Here is a 24,224-nt window from a genome sequence, read left to right on the forward strand (position 1 = left end):
ATATCTCCCTCTGTGTGTGTGTGTTTATACCATATCTCCCTCTGTGTGTGTGTTTATACCATATCTCCCTCTGTGTGTGTGTATGTGTTTATACCATATCTCCCTCTGTGTGCATGTGTGTGTGTGTGTTTATACCATATCTCCCTCTGTGTGTGTGTGTGTTTATACCATATCTCCCTCTGTGTGTGTGTGTTTATACCATATCTCCCTCTGTGTGTGTGTGTTTATACCATATCTTAATTAAGCATACACATACACACACATACAGAGTGTGTTACAGGATTCATCTGTAGCAAAATTACATACATTTATGAAATATTAACAGGGGGCATGATCATAAACGTAAGGAAATGATTTTCAATTATTACTGATTAATTACCAAATTAAATTAGTTCATATTTTGTGCAGGGACCGAATGCCATTGTTTCAGATATACTTGCCATTATGTCCAACTTAATGATTAAATGTGAAGTTTGCTGATTAATGAATAAAACAAATCTTTGACATCGTAAGACAAGTAGCAGACTTGCGGACAAATGAAAAAGGAAGGAGAGAAGAAAGAAAAAAAGACAAATTATAAATTTAAATAAGTTGAGTAGAGAAGGATGACTTGCAATAAAGAGGACTGAGTAACCAAGAGACCCAGACCTACACACACACACACAACTTAGCTAACGCTAACTAGCCAAGAGACAACTATGGCTAAATTAATTAATTAGCGAGAATTGAGTAAAAATGTCTGAAAGGGAAGAACACCTATCTGGGGAATCCTAATGGGAACTTAGACCTGAGGTTACTATCTGAGCTAACAGGAGAAAAAAAATAAATCAGTACAGAATTATCAATGTGAACGATGGCTCATGGCTTACCCTGTGAATGAAGCAGAAGATCTTACATTTCAGAGTCAGTGAAGGGCCAAATGATCAGTCCACTCAGGGAGAGGTTGCAGAGTTTCGGAATGGCTGAATTCTGGATGAATTTATGCCACACGTAATCCCAGACTTTTCTCTGTGCTGTCAGCGGCCCTAGTTCATCACCCAAGTTTTTCCAAGTCGGCAAAATGGGCCAAGCCGAATCTTTTGGACTGCCCTGAACTTCGCCAAAGTTCCTGAAATTTTGTAAAGGTATTTCAGGAAGTACACAGGTTTGTAGCCAGGTGATGTAGACTGTTATAAACCTAAGGCTGGTGCTTGGCTAAATTAAAACTAATTACTGTTGGCCAAACAGAACAAATCCTAATTCTACCAACAACAAAAAGAAGCTGATTAAGTTTACGGCATAGTGAAGAGCAAATTAAATGAGTTTAGCCACATTTGCAGATTAGGTCTAAGACAAACATATGAAATAAAACACTATTATAAGTACGTAATTCTTCTCGTGAGAGGTGCAGACTTTAAGTATCTTTTTGTAGAGTTTGAACTGACTGTCCGATACTGAGAATTGATTTTTAACTACTGATCTCGGGGGCAGCGTGGAAGGATTGGCTCAACAGCTCTGTTCATGCATATTCATAGTTTTTTTGTCTCAGTCTCAGGCTTTGATTCATTCAGGCATTAATCTCGAGTTAGCTTACAAGACACGATTAATTCAATATAGTAAAAAGGAAAGAAAGGGGGAATAAACAACTGGAACACATACTGATATATTGCTACTTGGGGTTGGGTGGTAATCGTCTTGTCATGGTATGCTCTCCTTCCCTCTGATCACGTGGTATGGCCCACCGCGTGCAGTGGGCTCACTGTTAACTGTTCATGCTGACTTGTTTGTAACCACGCCCCCTTTTAGCACACACCTGCACCCAGTTCTTGGTTTCGTTTATGTATGTATTTAAATGCCTGTTTGTGTGTAGTTTGCAGTCGGTCATTGTTCATGTTAAATGTTAGGTGTGTTCACAGTAGATGTTCATGGTGTACTGGATGTTGCGTGTGAATGCCGTTAACGTGTGTTGTTTATCTTTTGTTTTTTACGTTAATAAGTGTGTGTCTCCGTCGAGAGAGGTCTGTGCGCTCTGCTCCTTGCCCTGCGGCACTCGGGCCGTCACATGTCATTTAAGCCATAATAGGTGGGAACAATTTTATCACACTAATTTCACCTGAGCACTTAGTCCACATATTTCTAAATGAAAAGAAAAAGTTCTTACCACCAATATAAAGCTCATAACTATATATAGGAAACAGTTACATTTTTCATTAAGAGAAAGCATGATTGTTACACAAATATTATAACTTCTCATATTAATAGATCAAATAGTGTTCCTCTGTCTATTATACTTGAAATGAAGAGGTAATCACATAATAGCAAGTATAAAGGTTAATATGCGAATACAGCAATGACAGGTTAATTCATAGGTAAACTGCATTCACCATACTGGGACTCCGTCTCTGCTCGAGCTCAGAGCCTTTCAAAAACAGGGAAAGTTAACATACATTTATAAAGAGGGACTCAGAACAGTTCAGGTTGAAGAACCTTTTACAGTCACTAAGGGGCACTGTGGATTCATAGTCCACACAATCAAATATCTTGTTGGATTCATGAGAATTAATAAAGAATATTTTCCTTATTTGAGTTTGGTCTTGTTGCAGTGCAAAGCGAACACTTTGTACAGGAAAGGTTAAAATCCAGTATTCCAGGAATGTGGACTTTTAATAAGTCTTGCAGATCTAGGCATTCTGGCATGTGAATTTGACCTTAAGTTTACATGATTGGTTTTCTGAATCTGGCCGTATGGTTGGTTTTATGAATCTTACTGAAGGTCATAATTACTAACAGAGAGAAACACACGAGATTACAGCAATATCTACGAAACATGAGGACAGTGTTACCTTTACTGGGTTCAGTCTGCAAGTCTTCAGGAAGAATGTCTGGTTCTGTCTTCATCAGGATGTCCAGAGTTTACAGAACTACAGCAGATAACATTAATTTATGTTAAAACACTCACTTTATCTCTTGTTTCACTACTGCAGTTTTCATCACTGTAGCTCATCATAATAAGCAATGTTATTACTATAAATACACCTGTACACACACTCTCTGTTTCTTCACTGGAGTTCACCTGTACACACACTGTCTGTTTCTATCTGAACAATAATCTGGTTGCACCTTTTTTCTCTTTAGAAAGAACCAAGCCAGTATGAGAATTTTTAAGTGCCATTACATCACAAGAGTAGAAGAACAAGCCTTGTCTTGTTACGATTAGCAAATCGCCCTCTGTGTGTGTGTTTATAACATATCTACCTATGTGTGCAAGTTTATACAATATCTCCCTCTGTGTATGTGTGTTATACCATAGCTCCCTTTGTGTGTATGTGTGTGTGTGTGTGTATGTTTATACCATAGCTCCCTCTGTGTGTGTTTATACCATATCTCCCTCTGTGTGTGTGTGTGTGTGTGTTTATACCATAGCTCCCTCTGTATGTGTTTATACCATATCTCCCTCTGTGCGTGTGTGTGTGTGTTTATACCATATCTCCCTCTGTGTGTGTGTGTGTGTGTGTTTATACCATATCTCCCTCTGTGTGTGTGTGTTTATACCATATCTCCCTCTGTGTGTGTGTGTATGTGTATGTTTATACCATAGCTCCCTCTGTGTGTGTTTATACCATATCTCCCTCTGTGTGTGTGTGTGTGTTTATACCATATCTCCCTCTCTGTGTGTGTGTTTATACCATTGCTCCCTCTGTGTGTGTGTGTGTTTATACCATATCTCCCTCTGTGTGTGTGTGTGTTTATACCATATCTCCCTCTGTGCGTGTGTGTGTGTGTGTTTATACCATATCTCCCTCTGTGTGTGTGTTTATACCATATCTCCCTCTGTGTGTGTGTGTGTGTTTATACCATATCTCCCTCTGTGTGTGTGTGTTTATACCATATCTCCCTCTGTGTGTGTGTTTATACCATATCTCCCTCTGTGTGTGTGTGTGTGTTTATACCATATCTCCCTCTGTGTGTGTGTTTATACCATATCTCCCTCTGTGTGTGTGTGTGTGTTTATACCATATCTCCCTCTGTGTGTGTGTGTTTATACCATATCTCCCTCTGTGTGTGTGTTTATACCATATCTCCCTCTGTGTGTGTGTATGTGTTTATACCATATCTCCCTCTGTGTGCATGTGTGTGTGTGTGTTTATACCATATCTCCCTCTGTGTGTGTGTGTGTTTATACCATATCTCCCTCTGTGTGTGTGTGTTTATACCATATCTCCCTCTGTGTGTGTGTGTTTATACCATATCTTAATTAAGCATACACATACACACACATACAGAGTGTGTTACAGGATTCATCTGTAGCAAAATTACATACATTTATGAAATATTAACAGGGGGCATGATCATAAACGTAAGGAAATGATTTTCAATTATTACTGATTAATTACCAAATTAAATTAGTTCATATTTTGTGCAGGGACCGAATGCCATTGTTTCAGATATACTTGCCATTATGTCCAACTTAATGATTAAATGTGAAGTTTGCTGATTAATGAATAAAACAAATCTTTGACATCGTAAGACAAGTAGCAGACTTGCGGACAAATGAAAAAGGAAGGAGAGAAGAAAGAAAAAAAGACAAATTATAAATTTAAATAAGTTGAGTAGAGAAGGATGACTTGCAATAAAGAGGACTGAGTAACCAAGAGACCCAGACCTACACACACACACACAACTTAGCTAACGCTAACTAGCCAAGAGACAACTATGGCTAAATTAATTAATTAGCGAGAATTGAGTAAAAATGTCTGAAAGGGAAGAACACCTATCTGGGGAATCCTAATGGGAACTTAGACCTGAGGTTACTATCTGAGCTAACAGGAGAAAAAAAATAAATCAGTACAGAATTATCAATGTGAACGATGGCTCATGGCTTACCCTGTGAATGAAGCAGAAGATCTTACATTTCAGAGTCAGTGAAGGGCCAAATGATCAGTCCACTCAGGGAGAGGTTGCAGAGTTTCGGAATGGCTGAATTCTGGATGAATTTATGCCACACGTAATCCCAGACTTTTCTCTGTGCTGTCAGCGGCCCTAGTTCATCACCCAAGTTTTTCCAAGTCGGCAAAATGGGCCAAGCCGAATCTTTTGGACTGCCCTGAACTTCGCCAAAGTTCCTGAAATTTTGTAAAGGTATTTCAGGAAGTACACAGGTTTGTAGCCAGGTGATGTAGACTGTTATAAACCTAAGGCTGGTGCTTGGCTAAATTAAAACTAATTACTGTTGGCCAAACAGAACAAATCCTAATTCTACCAACAACAAAAAGAAGCTGATTAAGTTTACGGCATAGTGAAGAGCAAATTAAATGAGTTTAGCCACATTTGCAGATTAGGTCTAAGACAAACATATGAAATAAAACACTATTATAAGTACGTAATTCTTCTCGTGAGAGGTGCAGACTTTAAGTATCTTTTTGTAGAGTTTGAACTGACTGTCCGATACTGAGAATTGATTTTTAACTACTGATCTCGGGGGCAGCGTGGAAGGATTGGCTCAACAGCTCTGTTCATGCATATTCATAGTTTTTTTGTCTCAGTCTCAGGCTTTGATTCATTCAGGCATTAATCTCGAGTTAGCTTACAAGACACGATTAATTCAATATAGTAAAAAGGAAAGAAAGGGGGAATAAACAACTGGAACACATACTGATATATTGCTACTTGGGGTTGGGTGGTAATCGTCTTGTCATGGTATGCTCTCCTTCCCTCTGATCACGTGGTATGGCCCACCGCGTGCAGTGGGCTCACTGTTAACTGTTCATGCTGACTTGTTTGTAACCACGCCCCCTTTTAGCACACACCTGCACCCAGTTCTTGGTTTCGTTTATGTATGTATTTAAATGCCTGTTTGTGTGTAGTTTGCAGTCGGTCATTGTTCATGTTAAATGTTAGGTGTGTTCACAGTAGATGTTCATGGTGTACTGGATGTTGCGTGTGAATGCCGTTAACGTGTGTTGTTTATCTTTTGTTTTTTACGTTAATAAGTGTGTGTCTCCGTCGAGAGAGGTCTGTGCGCTCTGCTCCTTGCCCTGCGGCACTCGGGCCGTCACATGTCATTTAAGCCATAATAGGTGGGAACAATTTTATCACACTAATTTCACCTGAGCACTTAGTCCACATATTTCTAAATGAAAAGAAAAAGTTCTTACCACCAATATAAAGCTCATAACTATATATAGGAAACAGTTACATTTTTCATTAAGAGAAAGCATGATTGTTACACAAATATTATAACTTCTCATATTAATAGATCAAATAGTGTTCCTCTGTCTATTATACTTGAAATGAAGAGGTAATCACATAATAGCAAGTATAAAGGTTAATATGCGAATACAGCAATGACAGGTTAATTCATAGGTAAACTGCATTCACCATACTGGGACTCCGTCTCTGCTCGAGCTCAGAGCCTTTCAAAAACAGGGAAAGTTAACATACATTTATAAAGAGGGACTCAGAACAGTTCAGGTTGAAGAACCTTTTACAGTCACTAAGGGGCACTGTGGATTCATAGTCCACACAATCAAATATCTTGTTGGATTCATGAGAATTAATAAAGAATATTTTCCTTATTTGAGTTTGGTCTTGTTGCAGTGCAAAGCGAACACTTTGTACAGGAAAGGTTAAAATCCAGTATTCCAGGAATGTGGACTTTTAATAAGTCTTGCAGATCTAGGCATTCTGGCATGTGAATTTGACCTTAAGTTTACATGATTGGTTTTCTGAATCTGGCCGTATGGTTGGTTTTATGAATCTTACTGAAGGTCATAATTACTAACAGAGAGAAACACACGAGATTACAGCAATATCTACGAAACATGAGGACAGTGTTACCTTTACTGGGTTCAGTCTGCAAGTCTTCAGGAAGAATGTCTGGTTCTGTCTTCATCAGGATGTCCAGAGTTTACAGAACTACAGCAGATAACATTAATTTATGTTAAAACACTCACTTTATCTCTTGTTTCACTACTGCAGTTTTCATCACTGTAGCTCATCATAATAAGCAATGTTATTACTATAAATACACCTGTACACACACTCTCTGTTTCTTCACTGGAGTTCACCTGTACACACACTGTCTGTTTCTATCTGAACAATAATCTGGTTGCACCTTTTTTCTCTTTAGAAAGAACCAAGCCAGTATGAGAATTTTTAAGTGCCATTACATCACAAGAGTAGAAGAACAAGCCTTGTCTTGTTACGATTAGCAAATCGCCCTCTGTGTGTGTGTTTATAACATATCTACCTATGTGTGCAAGTTTATACAATATCTCCCTCTGTGTATGTGTGTTATACCATAGCTCCCTTTGTGTGTATGTGTGTGTGTGTGTGTATGTTTATACCATAGCTCCCTCTGTGTGTGTTTATACCATATCTCCCTCTGTGTGTGTGTGTGTGTGTGTTTATACCATAGCTCCCTCTGTATGTGTTTATACCATATCTCCCTCTGTGCGTGTGTGTGTGTGTTTATACCATATCTCCCTCTGTGTGTGTGTGTGTGTGTGTTTATACCATATCTCCCTCTGTGTGTGTGTGTTTATACCATATCTCCCTCTGTGTGTGTGTGTATGTGTATGTTTATACCATAGCTCCCTCTGTGTGTGTTTATACCATATCTCCCTCTGTGTGTGTGTGTGTGTTTATACCATATCTCCCTCTCTGTGTGTGTGTTTATACCATTGCTCCCTCTGTGTGTGTGTGTGTTTATACCATATCTCCCTCTGTGTGTGTGTGTGTTTATACCATATCTCCCTCTGTGCGTGTGTGTGTGTGTGTGTTTATACCATATCTCCCTCTGTGTGTGTGTTTATACCATATCTCCCTCTGTGTGTGTGTGTGTGTTTATACCATATCTCCCTCTGTGTGTGTGTGTTTATACCATATCTCCCTCTGTGTGTGTGTTTATACCATATCTCCCTCTGTGTGTGTGTGTGTGTTTATACCATATCTCCCTCTGTGTGTGTGTTTATACCATATCTCCCTCTGTGTGTGTGTGTGTGTTTATACCATATCTCCCTCTGTGTGTGTGTGTTTATACCATATCTCCCTCTGTGTGTGTGTTTATACCATATCTCCCTCTGTGTGTGTGTATGTGTTTATACCATATCTCCCTCTGTGTGCATGTGTGTGTGTGTGTTTATACCATATCTCCCTCTGTGTGTGTGTGTGTTTATACCATATCTCCCTCTGTGTGTGTGTGTTTATACCATATCTCCCTCTGTGTGTGTGTGTTTATACCATATCTTAATTAAGCATACACATACACACACATACAGAGTGTGTTACAGGATTCATCTGTAGCAAAATTACATACATTTATGAAATATTAACAGGGGGCATGATCATAAACGTAAGGAAATGATTTTCAATTATTACTGATTAATTACCAAATTAAATTAGTTCATATTTTGTGCAGGGACCGAATGCCATTGTTTCAGATATACTTGCCATTATGTCCAACTTAATGATTAAATGTGAAGTTTGCTGATTAATGAATAAAACAAATCTTTGACATCGTAAGACAAGTAGCAGACTTGCGGACAAATGAAAAAGGAAGGAGAGAAGAAAGAAAAAAAGACAAATTATAAATTTAAATAAGTTGAGTAGAGAAGGATGACTTGCAATAAAGAGGACTGAGTAACCAAGAGACCCAGACCTACACACACACACACAACTTAGCTAACGCTAACTAGCCAAGAGACAACTATGGCTAAATTAATTAATTAGCGAGAATTGAGTAAAAATGTCTGAAAGGGAAGAACACCTATCTGGGGAATCCTAATGGGAACTTAGACCTGAGGTTACTATCTGAGCTAACAGGAGAAAAAAAATAAATCAGTACAGAATTATCAATGTGAACGATGGCTCATGGCTTACCCTGTGAATGAAGCAGAAGATCTTACATTTCAGAGTCAGTGAAGGGCCAAATGATCAGTCCACTCAGGGAGAGGTTGCAGAGTTTCGGAATGGCTGAATTCTGGATGAATTTATGCCACACGTAATCCCAGACTTTTCTCTGTGCTGTCAGCGGCCCTAGTTCATCACCCAAGTTTTTCCAAGTCGGCAAAATGGGCCAAGCCGAATCTTTTGGACTGCCCTGAACTTCGCCAAAGTTCCTGAAATTTTGTAAAGGTATTTCAGGAAGTACACAGGTTTGTAGCCAGGTGATGTAGACTGTTATAAACCTAAGGCTGGTGCTTGGCTAAATTAAAACTAATTACTGTTGGCCAAACAGAACAAATCCTAATTCTACCAACAACAAAAAGAAGCTGATTAAGTTTACGGCATAGTGAAGAGCAAATTAAATGAGTTTAGCCACATTTGCAGATTAGGTCTAAGACAAACATATGAAATAAAACACTATTATAAGTACGTAATTCTTCTCGTGAGAGGTGCAGACTTTAAGTATCTTTTTGTAGAGTTTGAACTGACTGTCCGATACTGAGAATTGATTTTTAACTACTGATCTCGGGGGCAGCGTGGAAGGATTGGCTCAACAGCTCTGTTCATGCATATTCATAGTTTTTTTGTCTCAGTCTCAGGCTTTGATTCATTCAGGCATTAATCTCGAGTTAGCTTACAAGACACGATTAATTCAATATAGTAAAAAGGAAAGAAAGGGGGAATAAACAACTGGAACACATACTGATATATTGCTACTTGGGGTTGGGTGGTAATCGTCTTGTCATGGTATGCTCTCCTTCCCTCTGATCACGTGGTATGGCCCACCGCGTGCAGTGGGCTCACTGTTAACTGTTCATGCTGACTTGTTTGTAACCACGCCCCCTTTTAGCACACACCTGCACCCAGTTCTTGGTTTCGTTTATGTATGTATTTAAATGCCTGTTTGTGTGTAGTTTGCAGTCGGTCATTGTTCATGTTAAATGTTAGGTGTGTTCACAGTAGATGTTCATGGTGTACTGGATGTTGCGTGTGAATGCCGTTAACGTGTGTTGTTTATCTTTTGTTTTTTACGTTAATAAGTGTGTGTCTCCGTCGAGAGAGGTCTGTGCGCTCTGCTCCTTGCCCTGCGGCACTCGGGCCGTCACATGTCATTTAAGCCATAATAGGTGGGAACAATTTTATCACACTAATTTCACCTGAGCACTTAGTCCACATATTTCTAAATGAAAAGAAAAAGTTCTTACCACCAATATAAAGCTCATAACTATATATAGGAAACAGTTACATTTTTCATTAAGAGAAAGCATGATTGTTACACAAATATTATAACTTCTCATATTAATAGATCAAATAGTGTTCCTCTGTCTATTATACTTGAAATGAAGAGGTAATCACATAATAGCAAGTATAAAGGTTAATATGCGAATACAGCAATGACAGGTTAATTCATAGGTAAACTGCATTCACCATACTGGGACTCCGTCTCTGCTCGAGCTCAGAGCCTTTCAAAAACAGGGAAAGTTAACATACATTTATAAAGAGGGACTCAGAACAGTTCAGGTTGAAGAACCTTTTACAGTCACTAAGGGGCACTGTGGATTCATAGTCCACACAATCAAATATCTTGTTGGATTCATGAGAATTAATAAAGAATATTTTCCTTATTTGAGTTTGGTCTTGTTGCAGTGCAAAGCGAACACTTTGTACAGGAAAGGTTAAAATCCAGTATTCCAGGAATGTGGACTTTTAATAAGTCTTGCAGATCTAGGCATTCTGGCATGTGAATTTGACCTTAAGTTTACATGATTGGTTTTCTGAATCTGGCCGTATGGTTGGTTTTATGAATCTTACTGAAGGTCATAATTACTAACAGAGAGAAACACACGAGATTACAGCAATATCTACGAAACATGAGGACAGTGTTACCTTTACTGGGTTCAGTCTGCAAGTCTTCAGGAAGAATGTCTGGTTCTGTCTTCATCAGGATGTCCAGAGTTTACAGAACTACAGCAGATAACATTAATTTATGTTAAAACACTCACTTTATCTCTTGTTTCACTACTGCAGTTTTCATCACTGTAGCTCATCATAATAAGCAATGTTATTACTATAAATACACCTGTACACACACTCTCTGTTTCTTCACTGGAGTTCACCTGTACACACACTGTCTGTTTCTATCTGAACAATAATCTGGTTGCACCTTTTTTCTCTTTAGAAAGAACCAAGCCAGTATGAGAATTTTTAAGTGCCATTACATCACAAGAGTAGAAGAACAAGCCTTGTCTTGTTACGATTAGCAAATCGCCCTCTGTGTGTGTGTTTATAACATATCTACCTATGTGTGCAAGTTTATACAATATCTCCCTCTGTGTATGTGTGTTATACCATAGCTCCCTTTGTGTGTATGTGTGTGTGTGTGTGTATGTTTATACCATAGCTCCCTCTGTGTGTGTTTATACCATATCTCCCTCTGTGTGTGTGTGTGTGTGTGTTTATACCATAGCTCCCTCTGTATGTGTTTATACCATATCTCCCTCTGTGCGTGTGTGTGTGTGTTTATACCATATCTCCCTCTGTGTGTGTGTGTGTGTGTGTTTATACCATATCTCCCTCTGTGTGTGTGTGTTTATACCATATCTCCCTCTGTGTGTGTGTGTATGTGTATGTTTATACCATAGCTCCCTCTGTGTGTGTTTATACCATATCTCCCTCTGTGTGTGTGTGTGTGTTTATACCATATCTCCCTCTCTGTGTGTGTGTTTATACCATTGCTCCCTCTGTGTGTGTGTGTGTTTATACCATATCTCCCTCTGTGTGTGTGTGTGTTTATACCATATCTCCCTCTGTGCGTGTGTGTGTGTGTGTGTTTATACCATATCTCCCTCTGTGTGTGTGTTTATACCATATCTCCCTCTGTGTGTGTGTGTGTGTTTATACCATATCTCCCTCTGTGTGTGTGTGTTTATACCATATCTCCCTCTGTGTGTGTGTTTATACCATATCTCCCTCTGTGTGTGTGTGTGTGTTTATACCATATCTCCCTCTGTGTGTGTGTTTATACCATATCTCCCTCTGTGTGTGTGTGTGTGTTTATACCATATCTCCCTCTGTGTGTGTGTGTTTATACCATATCTCCCTCTGTGTGTGTGTTTATACCATATCTCCCTCTGTGTGTGTGTATGTGTTTATACCATATCTCCCTCTGTGTGCATGTGTGTGTGTGTGTTTATACCATATCTCCCTCTGTGTGTGTGTGTGTTTATACCATATCTCCCTCTGTGTGTGTGTGTTTATACCATATCTCCCTCTGTGTGCGTGTGTGTGTGTGTTTATACCATATCTCCCTCTGTGTGTGTGTTTATACCATATCTCCCTCTGTGTGTGTGTGTGTGTGTGTTTATACCATATCTCCCTCTGTGTGTGTGTTTATACCATATCTCCCTCTGTGTGTGTGTTTATACCATATCTCCCTCTGTGTGTGTGTTTATACCATATCTCCCTCTGTGTGTGTGTGTTTATACCATATCTCCCTCTGTGTGTGTGTGTTTATACCATAGCTCCCTCTGTGTGTGTGTGTTTATACCATAGCTCCCTCTGTGTGTGTGTGTGTGTGTTTATACCATAGCTCCCTCTGTGTGTGTGTGTGTGTGTGTGTTTATACCATAGCTCCCTCTGTGTGTGTGTGTGTGTGTTTATACCATAGCTCCCTCTGTGTGTGTGTGTGTGTGTTTATACCATATCTCCCTCTGTGTGTGTGTGTTTATACCATATCTCCCTCTGTGTGTGTGTGTGTGTGTGTTTATACCATATCTCCCTCTGTGTGTGTGTGTGTGTTTATACCATATCTCCCTCTGTGTGTGTGTGTGTGTTTATACCATATCTCCCTCTGTGTGTGTGTGTGTGTTTATACCATATCTCCCTCTGTGTGTGTGTGTGTGTTTATACCATATCTCCCTCTGTGTGTGTGTGTGTGTGTGTGTTTATACCATATCTCCCTCTGTGTGTGTGTGTGTGTGTTTATACCATATCTCCCTCTGTGTGTGTGTGTGTGTGTGTGTTTATACCATATCTCCCTCTGTGTGTGTGTGTGTGTTTATACCATATCTCCCTCTGTGTGTGTGTGTGTGTGTTTATACCATATCTCCCTCTGTGTGTGTGTGTGTGTGTTTATACCATATCTCCCTCTGTGTGTGTGTGTGTGTGTTTATACCATATCTCCCTCTGTGTGTGTGTGTGTGTGTGTGTGTGTGTGTTTATACCATATCTCCCTCTGTGTGTGTGTTGGGAACAGAAGGATGATACATGAACAGACATGTTGGGACCAGAAGACACAGCAACAAACATGGAATCAGATCCAGAAAACAAGAGGGAAACAAACATGAGCACAGAGACAGACAACAATACAAATATATAAACACCATGAATACTGTAAGAGGTGTATTAACACTGCAGGTGTTACCATCACTGTGCAAGTGTTCAGATAACATTAGATGTGTAATGTCAGCACTTCACATCACTACAATAACAATGTAGGTGTTCATTCTGTAAGGCGGGCTCGAACCCACTTCGACTAGCTGATGCCACCAACAGCCTACTGGGCTTTAATAATGGTGGGCCTGTGTGCAGAACAGTTCGGTCTTGGACCAGGTAAAACAAAAGGAAAAAACGAAGCACCATGCCGAGCATGGCAAAAGGGAGAACAAAGGATGCCATGGCAAATCCAAACAATCCAAACAAACTTCCCAAACAACACCAGAAAACAGGGAAGAACTTGAATGGCTAAGGGAAGCCTCGGGAGAGAGACAGACTTGAGAGGGGAAAACTGGAGAGGGGAGGGGACGTGTAAAAACACGAACACCCTCGCAGCACAGAAGCAAGGTCTAGCAAAAGAGGGAAAACTGGAGAGGGGAGGGGACGTGTAAAAACACGAACACTCTCGCAGCACAGAAGTAAGGCGTAGCATGAGGGCACACAGACCTCAATACCTGAAGGTACCAGCTAGGAGCTTGGCTCAGAACTTTGGCAAAGACCAAGCACTGAATGTGTGGGTCACTGGGCTTATATAAGGTCTACCCCCAACTGTTGGGCGTTGAGCCTGATTAGTGGTGTTCCTGACACGAGGCCTCCCTCTGGTGGCCGGCGGGAGCCTCAGCCTGGTGCCAACCCTTACACATTTAGCACTTCAGGTCACTACACTAACAGTGTAGGTATTCATTCTTACAGGGGATTTTTCTGTTTAGGTTCTGTTTGGAACTCAGACACAACCAGTTGTCATCACCAGAAAGCAGTTTAGATGCTTGAGTTCAAAAAAGAATGAAACACTTTCTATCAACATGTGCTGTGTGAGACAGAGAGAGATCCATCAGGGTGTAGTGCTGCTGTCACATGTGTGTGTGAGAGAGAGAGAGACATGGGGGGTACAGAAAGAGAGAGAGACATTGGAGGGGTACAAAGAATGAGCACCTAGGATTTAGCTTCAGTTCAAGTTCTGAATAACAGTTTGTAATTTGCCCACAGCAGTTTTCATTACCAGAAACCAGTTCAGCAGGTCTGGTTGTTATCTTTTGACTCTGAACCATGGGCTGAACACCTCAGGGGAGCTGTTAGCATTTTAGCTCTGGGGCCAGAGTGAAGTGAACCTCTCCACCCATTCTGGGGTAACACCCACAATATCGTTATGTTTCCCTGACAAGGAGGAGTTAGACTGGAATGGGAGTGAAGTACTGAGTGTTTAATGGACACCGTTCTGAGATAAAGGAAAGACCGAGTGGCCAACATAGAAGACGAGTGTGAGAGAGTGTGAGGGCATCTTTTTAATCAGGCAGTGGTAAATAGTAAGTAAGTATACAAGTACAATATTTATTGTATATAGCACTTTTATAGACTGGAGTGTGTATATTTTATATTAAAGTTAGTGTGTGTGTGTGTGTGTGTGTGTGTGTGTGTGTGTGTGTGTGTGTGTGTGTGTGTGTGTGTGTGTGTGTGTGTGTGTGTGTGTTATGACACAGTAAAGGTTGTAAGTTGTTGTTTCTAGCTGTAATTTAGAATTTAGAACCTACAAGCTACTTTATCTAAAGTCACTTTCACTGATGCCAACAAGCTCTCATTGTTGACGAGAGAGGAATACTGTCTCCATCTAGTGGCCATAATGTGTATTAAGTTCAACTCTTTTTATTCTGCATTTCCTCACACTTAAAACACAAGCCTCAAACGCTTAGTGCACAACTCCCAATAGTCTGTATGTCCTGAGTGCAAGATGACCATGTGGCAGTGGTAGCTCAGTGGATAAGATACTTGACTTATAATTGGAAGGTTGCTGGGTAAAGCCCCACCAGTTGTCACTGTTGGGCCCCTGAGCAAGGCCCTTAACCCTCAACTGCTCAAGCTGTAATCAGTCATAACTGTAAGTTGCTTTGGATAAAAGTGTCAGCTAAATGTAGTGGCCATAGCGCGTATTGCAGCGGCACCATAGTTCCTCATGGTTAATCCATAGCTTCAATGTTTCCTGAGATTGAGCCACATCCGGCCAAATAGTTTTATTATTTTGAAAATAAACTCATTTTTAAAACTGAAACTTCAAGTCTTGATTTTGAACTTTAAAAATACAACACTGTATTCCAACTAAAAAGTTTAGGAAACGTGTTGTTTCAGTTTAAATGATTAACAGACACTTTACAGTGTGAGGTTTCTCACTTCATGGAGCTCTGTGAGGGCAGCGTAATATCTGCTTACGATGCGTCCAACAGGACAACTCAGCGCGCAGGTAAGAAATGTTAGCTATTTTTGAAGAGATACTCAGTGAAATTATCCTAAATATTATAATGACAGGTTGTTTTTGTAACATAGGTGCATACGTAAAGGGAAATGTGTCTTTAGGTGTGGCGTTTGCCAAAGATTGAACTGAAGCGTAGGGCAGGCATTAGCTAGCAGGCTAGTTAGCTTTCTGCTATTAGCTAGTTAGCGTTCATGTGTCCTACAGCCCTTCAGTGTCCAGCTCACGTTTGTGCCTTCAGCGCTGTTTGTTAACATCTGTGTTACACACTGGTGACTACAGCTAATTCAACAGTGGCTCCAGCTGCACAGTGTCCCATGTTCATAAATACTAGTAATAAACATTTTCAGGTGTGTTTATTGTGTGTTGTGATCTGCAGCTAGCTGGCTAAGTTATGTATGAAAGACTGATGACGTGACGGACGCAGTTCTGCTCAGCGCAGTTCAGGTTGAAGAAGAACAACGTTCAGTACTGGAGAAGTTAAGAGGGTTCTGCCTGGATTTCCAGTTAGTCTTTGTTGTGTGGAGAGCAGTGTGTTGTTGTTAGTCTGTGTTGTGTGAAGAGCTGTGTGCGTCTTTTAGTAAGTGTGTACACAGCAGTAAATGTAATTGATTTATTATTTATTAGATAAATATCTGCAGCTGACTTGTTGTGATGTCTTAGGGTTAATATGATGAAAGTGAACCTTGATGACAAAGTTACAGGTTAGTTCATTATGTAACATAATGTAATATTGAATATAGTCTGATAATGTGCTCTCAGTGTACTAACTAGAGTAAGTGAGTTATAGGTTAGTTCATTATGTAATGTAATAGTGAATATAGTCTGATAATGGAATTTACAAACTGTCAATCCACATTATTTCAGAGGTAGCAAGTCTTTCTCAAAAACAAGTATGAGTAAAAAATATTGATCTTGAATACAGGAAATTTAACCCAGGAAAAAATATGTGGGGAAGTATGTAAACGTGTAGCAAAAATGTTTGTGGCTCTCTGTTATAGGTGTCTGTGTGAAATCGTCCCTTGGTACAACAGTTAGGAAAATCTGACAGTTGTGATGGAGTTACCCGATAAGAAATTAGCCTTATCCAGGATTTAATGGGTTTATTTGTTCACACACATTTACAGACACTCTTCTACAGAGTGGCTTACATGTGTATCAGTGTGACAGTACATGTGCACCCTGTGAATCAAACTCATGACCTAGGTGTTACTAGCACCTTAACTTCTTTACTTAAGGTCAAAGCCTTACCTGAGTTACAGGAGACCACATAGCCAGCAGAGTCTTAATAAATGTCTTAGTTTATCTGTTATTGTGTATCTTGGCAGGCCTGTACAGAACATCAGAGAAATTCTATATGAAGATTTCAGAAAGTGTTGGTGTCTTTAGGGGGTTCTAAAGAATGTATGTCACATTCAGTATATACACACACACAGACAGTAAAGGCGGCTGTAAGTCATATACAGTAAACGCACACAGAGACAATGAAGACGGCTGTAAGTCATATACAGTAAACACACACAGACAATGAAGACGGCTGTAAGTCATATACAGTAAACACACACAGACAATGAAGACGGCTGTAAGTCATATACAGTATACACACACAGACAATGAAGACGGCTGTATGTCATATACAGTAAACACACACAGACAATGAAGACGGCTGTAAGTCATATACAGTAAACGCACACAGAGACAATGAAGACGGCTGTAAGTCATATACAGTATACACACACAGACAATGAAGACGGCTGTAAGTCATATACAGTAAACACACACAGACAATGAAGACGGCTGTAAGTCATATACAGTATACACACACAGACAATGAAGACGGCTGTATGTCATATACAGTAAACACACACAGACAATGAAGACGGCTGTAAGTCATATACAGTAAACACACACAGACAATGAAGACGGCTGTAAATCATATACAGTAAACACACACAGACAATGAAGACGGCTGTAAGTCATATACAGTATACATACACACAGACAATGAAGACGGCTGTAAGTCATATACAGTATACATACACACAGACAATGAAGACGGCTGTAAGTCATATACAGTATATACACACAGACAATGAAGACGGCGGTAAATCATATACAGTAAACACACACAGACAATGAAGACGGCTGTAAGTCATATACAGTATATACACACAAACAATGAAGACGGCTGTAAGTCATATACAGTATATACACACAGACAATGAAGACGGCGGTAAATCATATACAGTAAACACACACAGACAATGAAGACGGCTGTAAATCATATACAGTATATACATACAGACAGACAGACAATGAAGACGGCTGCATGTCATATACATGAGTCAGGATAGTTTGAACAGTCTGTACTATGGCTAGGAGCCATGTCTCCTTTTAATTAAGCATACACATACACACACATACAGAGTGTGTTACAGGATTCAGCTGTAGCAAAATTACATACATTTATGAAATATTAACAGGGGGCATGATCATAAACGTAAGGAAATGATTTTCAATTATTACTGATTAATTACCAAATTAAATTAGTTCATATTTTGTGCAGGGACCGAATGCCATTGTTTCAGATATACTTGCCATTATGTCCAACTTAATGATTAAATGTGAAGTTTGCTGATTAATGAATAAAACAAATCTTTGACATCGTAAGACAAGTAGCAGACTTGCGGACAAATGAAAAAGGAAGGAGAGAAGAAAGAAAAAAAGACAAATTATAAATTTAAATAAGTTGAGTAGAGAAGGATGACTTGCAATAAAGAGGACTGAGTAACCAAGAGACCCAGACCTACACACACACACACAACTTAGCTAACGCTAACTAGCCAAGAGACAACTATGGCTAAATTAATTAATTAGCGAGAATTGAGTAAAAATGTCTGAAAGGGAAGAACACCTATCTGGGGAATCCTAATGGGAACTTAGACCTGAGGTTACTATCTGAGCTAACAGGAGAAAAAAAATAAATCAGTACAGAATTATCAATGTGAATGATGGCTCATGGCTGGCCCCCCAAGCTTACCCTGTGAATGAAGCAGAAGATCTTACATTTCAGAGTCAGTGAAGGGCCAAATGATCAGTCCACTCAGGGAGAGGTTGCAGAGTTTCGGAATGGCTGAATTCTGGATGAATTTATGCCACACGTAATCCCAGACTTTTCTCTGTGCTGTCAGCGGCCCTAGTTCATCACCCAAGTTTTTCCAAGTCGGCAAAATGGGCCAAGCCGAATCTTTTGGACTGCCCTGAACTTCGCCAAAGTTCCTGAAATTTTGTAAAGGTATTTCAGGAAGTACACAGGTTTGTAGCCAGGTGATGTAGACTGTTATAAACCTAAGGCTGGTGCTTGGCTAAATTAAAACTAATTACTGTTGGCCAAACAGAACAAATCCTAATTCTACCAACAACAAAAAGAAGCTGATTAAGTTTACGGCATAGTGAAGAGCAAATTAAATGAGTTTAGCCACATTTGCAGATTAGGTCTAAGACAAACATATGAAATAAAACACTATTATAAGTACGTAATTCTTCTCGTGAGAGGTGCAGACTTTAAGTATCTTTTTGTAGAGTTTGAACTGACTGTCCGATACTGAGAATTGATTTTTAACTACTGATCTCGGGGGCAGCGTGGAAGGATTGGCTCAACAGCTCTGTTCATGCATATTCATAGTTTTTTTGTCTCAGTCTCAGGCTTTGATTCATTCAGGCATTAATCTCGAGTTAGCTTACAAGACACGATTAATTCAATATAGTAAAAAGGAAAGAAAGGGGGAATAAACAACTGGAACACATACTGATATATTGCTACTTGGGGTTGGGTGGTAATCGTCTTGTCATGGTATGCTCTCCTTCCCTCTGATCACGTGGTATGGCCCACCGCGTGCAGTGGGCTCACTGTTAACTGTTCATGCTGACTTGTTTGTAACCACGCCCCCTTTTAGCACACACCTGCACCCAGTTCTTGGTTTCGTTTATGTATGTATTTAAATGCCTGTTTGTGTGTAGTTTGCAGTCGGTCATTGTTCATGTTAAATGTTAGGTGTGTTCACAGTAGATGTTCATGGTGTACTGGATGTTGCGTGTGAATGCCGTTAACGTGTGTTGTTTATCTTTTCTTTTTTACGTTAATAAGTGTGTGTCTCCGTCGAGAGAGGTCTGTGCGCCCTGCTCCTTGCCCTGCGGCACTCGGGCCGTCACATGTCATTTAAGCCATAATAGGTGGGAACAATTTTATCACACTAATTTCACCTGAGCACTTAGTCCACATATTTCTAAATGAAAAGAAAAAGTTCTTACCACCAATATAAAGCTCATAACTATATATAGGAAACAGTTACATTTTTCATTAAGAGAAAGCATGATTGTTACACAAATATTATAACTGTTCTCATATTAATAGATCAAATAGTGTTCCTCTGTCTATTATACTTGAAATGAAGAGGTAATCACATAATAGCAAGTATAAAGGTTAATATGCGAATACAGCAATGACAGGTTAATTCATAGGTAAACTGCATTCACCATACTGGGACTCCGTCTCTGCTCGAGCTCAGAGCCTTTCAAAAACAGGGAAAGTTAACATACATTTATAAAGAGGGACTCAGAACAGTTCAGGTTGAAGAACCTTTTACAGTCACTAAGGGGCACTGTGGATTCATAGTCCACACAATCAAATATCTTGTTGGATTCATGAGAATTAATAAAGAATATTTTCCTTATTTGAGTTTGGTCTTGTTGCAGTGCAAAGCGAACACTTTGTACAGGAAAGGTTAAAATCCAGTATTCCAGGAATGTGGACTTTTAATAAGTCTTGCAGATCTAGGCATTCTGGCATGTGAATTTGACCTTAAGTTTACATGATTGGTTTTCTGAATCTGGCCGTATGGTTGGTTTTATGAATCTTACTGAAGGTCATAATTACTAACAGAGAGAAACACACGAGATTACAGCAATATCTACGAAACATGAGGACAGTGTTACCTTTACTGGGTTCAGTCTGCAAGTCTTCAGGAAGAATGTCTGGTTCTGTCTTCATCAGGATGTCCAGAGTTTACAGAACTACAGCAGATAACATTAATTTATGTTAAAACACTCACTTTATCTCTTGTTTCACTACTGCAGTTTTCATCACTGTAGCTCATCATAATAAGCAATGTTATTACTATAAATACACCTGTACACACACTCTCTGTTTCTTCACTGGAGTTCACCTGTACACACACTGTCTGTTTCTATCTGAACAATAATCTGGTTGCACCTTTTTTCTCTTTAGAAAGAACCAAGCCAGTATGAGAATTTTTAAGTGCCATTACATCACAAGAGTAGAAGAACAAGCCTTGTCTTGTTACGATTAGCAAATCGCCCTCTCTGTGTGTGTTTATAACATATCTACCTATGTGTGCAAGTTTATTCAATATCTCCCTCTGTGTATGTGTGTTATACCATAGCTCCCTTTGTGTGTATGTGTGTGTGTGTGTGTGTATGTTTATACCATAGCTCCCTCTGTGTGTGTTTATACCATAGCTCCCTCTGTGTGTGTGTGTGTTTATACCATAGCTCCCTCTGTATGTGTTTATACCATATCTCCCTCTGTGTGTGTGTGTGTTTATACCATATCTCCCTCTGTGCGTGTGTGTGTGTTTATACCATATCTCCCTCTGTGTGTGTGTGTGTGTGTGTGTTTATACCATATCTCCCTCTGTGTGTGTGTGTGTTTATACCATATCTCCCTCTGTGTGTGTGTGTGTATGTGTATGTTTATACCATAGCTCCCTCTGTGTGTGTTTATACCATATCTCCCTCTGTGTGTGTGTGTGTGTGTGTGTGTTTATACCATATCTCCCTCTCTGTGTGTGTGTTTATACCATTGCTCCCTCTGTGTGTGTGTGTGTGTTTATACCATATCTCCCTCTGTGTGTGTGTTTATACCATATCTCCCTCTGTGTGTGTGTTTATACCATATCTCCCTCTGTGTGTGTGTTTATACCATATCTCCCTCTGTGTGTGTGTGTGTGTTTATACCATATCTCCCTCTGTGTGTGTGTTTATACCATATCTCCCTCTGTGTGTGTGTGTGTGTTTATACCATATCTCCCTCTGTGTGTGTGTTTATACCATATCTCCCTCTGTGTGTGTGTGTGTGTTTATACCATATCTCCCTCTGTGTGTGTGTGTGTGTTTATACCATATCTCCCTCTGTGTGTGTGTGTGTGTTTATACCATATCTCCCTCTGTGTGTGTGTGTGTGTTTATACCATATCTCCCTCTGTGTGTGTGTGTGTGTTTATACCATATCTCCCTCTGTGTGTGTGTGTTTATACCATATCTCCCTCTGTGTGTGTGTGTGTTTATACCATATCTCCCTCTGTGTGTGTGTGTTTATACCATATCTCCCTCTGTGTGCGTGTGTGTGTGTGTGTTTATACCATATCTCCCTCTGTGTGTGTGTGTTTATACCATATCTCCCTCTGTGTGTGTGTGTTTATACCATATCTCCCTCTGTGTGTGTGTTTATACCATATCTCCCTCTGTGTGTGTGTGTGTTTATACCATATCTCCCTCTGTGTGTGTGTTTATACCATATCTCCCTCTGTGTGTGTGTGTGTTTATACCATATCTCCCTCTGTGTGTGTGTGTTTATACCATATCTACCTCTGTGTGTGTGTTTATACCATATCTCCCTCTGTGTGTGTGTATGTGTTTATACCATATCTCCCTCTGTGTGCATGTGTGTGTGTGTGTTTATACCATATCTCCCTCTGTGTGTGTATGTTTATACCATATCTCCCTCTGTGTGTGTGTGTTTATACCATATCGCCCTCTGTGTGTGTGTATGTTTATACCATATCGCCCTCTGTGTGTGTGTATGTTTATACCATATCGCCCTCTGTGTGTGTGTGTGTTTATACCATATCGCCCTCTGTGTGTGTGTGTGTTTATACCATATCGCCCTCTGTGTGTGTGTGTGTTTATACCATAGCTCCCTCTGTGTGTGTGTGTGTGTGTTTATACCATAGCTCCCTCTGTGTGTGTGTGTTTATACCATATCTCCCTCTGTGTGTGTGTGTGTGTGTTTATACCATATCTCCCTCTGTGTGTGTGTGTTTATACCATATCTCCCTCTGTGTGTGTGTGTGTGTGTTTATACCATATCTCCCTCTGTGTGTGTGTGTTTATACCATAGCTCCCTCTGTGTGCGTGTGTGTGTGTGTGTTTATACCATAGCTCCCTCTGTGTGTGTGTTTATACCATATCTCCCTCTGTGTGTGTGTGTGTTTATACCATATCTCCCTCTGTGTGTGTGTGTGTTTATACCATATCTCCCTCTGTGTGTGTGTTTATACCATATCTCCCTCTGTGTGTGTGTTTATACCATATCTCCCTCTGTGTGTGTGTGTGTGTGTTTATACCATATCTCCCTCTGTGTGTGTGTGTGTGTGTGTTTATACCATAGCTCCCTCTGTGTGTGTGTGTGTTTATACCATATCTCCCTCTGTGTGCGTGTGTGTGTGTGTTTATACCATATCTCCCTCTGTGTGTGTGTGTGTTTATACCATATCTCCCTCTGTGTGTGTGTGTGTGTGTGTGTGTTCATACCATATCTCCCTCTGTGTGTGTGTGTGTGTTTATACCATATCTCCCTCTGTGTGTGTGTTGGGAACAGAAGGATGATACATGAACAGACATGTTGGGACCAGAAGACACAGCAACAAACATGGAATCAGATCCAGAAAACAAGAGGGAAACAAACATGAGCGCAGAGACAGACAACAATACAAATATGTAAACACCATGAATACTGTAAAAGGTGTATTAACACTGCAGGTGTTACCATCACTGTTCAAGTGTTTAGATAACATTAGATGTGTAATGTCCGCACTTCACATCACTACAATAACAATGTAGGTGTTCATTCTGTAAGGTGGGCTGGAACCCACTTCGGCTAGCTGATGCCACCAACAGCCTACTGGGCTTTAATAATGGTGGGCCTGTGTGCAGAACAGTTCAGTCTTGGACCAGGTAAAACAAAAGGAAAAAACGAAGCACCACGCCGAGCATGGCAAAAGGGAGAACAAAGGATGCCATTGCAAATCCAAACAATCCAAAGAAACTTCCCATAGACCAGAAAACAGGGAGGAACTTGAATGGCTAAGGGAAGCCTCGGGAGAGAGACAGAATTGAGAGGGGAAAACTGGAGAGGGGAGTGGACGTGTAAAAACACGAACACCCTCGCAGCACAGAAGTAAGGCGTAGCATGAGGGCACACAGACCTCAACAACTGAAGGTACCAGCTAGGCACTTGGCTCAAAACTTTGGCAAAGACCCAGCCCTGAATGTGTGGGTCACTGGGCTTATATAAGGTCTACCCCAGCTGTTGGGCGTTAAGCCTGATTAGTGGTGTTCCTGACACGAGGCCTCCCTCTGGTGGCCGGAGGGGGCTTTAGCCTGGTGCCAACCCTTACACATTTAGCACTTCAGGTCACTACACTAATAGTGTAGGTATTCATTCTTACAGGGGATTTTTCTGTTTAGGTTCTGTTTGGAACTC

At 40.2% G+C, this 24,224-nt stretch overlaps 1 protein-coding gene across 1 annotated transcript in view; it reads right to left on the bottom strand.

Annotated features, from left to right (window-relative positions):
- The window catches only part of LOC145657037 (NACHT, LRR and PYD domains-containing protein 3-like), a 90,858-nt gene extending 70,005 nt beyond the window's left edge, over positions 1-20,853 (bottom strand). The window contains exons 1-4 of the mRNA XM_081711345.1: positions 18,702-20,853; positions 8,860-10,890; positions 4,864-6,894; positions 870-2,900 (exon numbers count right to left, since the gene is read on the bottom strand). The gene's annotated coding sequence lies outside the window, so the exon portion shown is untranslated. The remainder of the gene's footprint in view (positions 1-869; positions 2,901-4,863; positions 6,895-8,859; positions 10,891-18,701) is intronic.
- Positions 20,854-24,224: the final 3,371 nt, after the last annotated feature.

This window comes from Electrophorus electricus, chromosome 1, assembly GCF_041902795.1.
Source record: "Electrophorus electricus isolate QZ-2024a chromosome 1, ASM4190279v1, whole genome shotgun sequence".
NCBI classification, from domain to species: Eukaryota; Metazoa; Chordata; class Actinopteri; order Gymnotiformes; family Gymnotidae; genus Electrophorus; species Electrophorus electricus.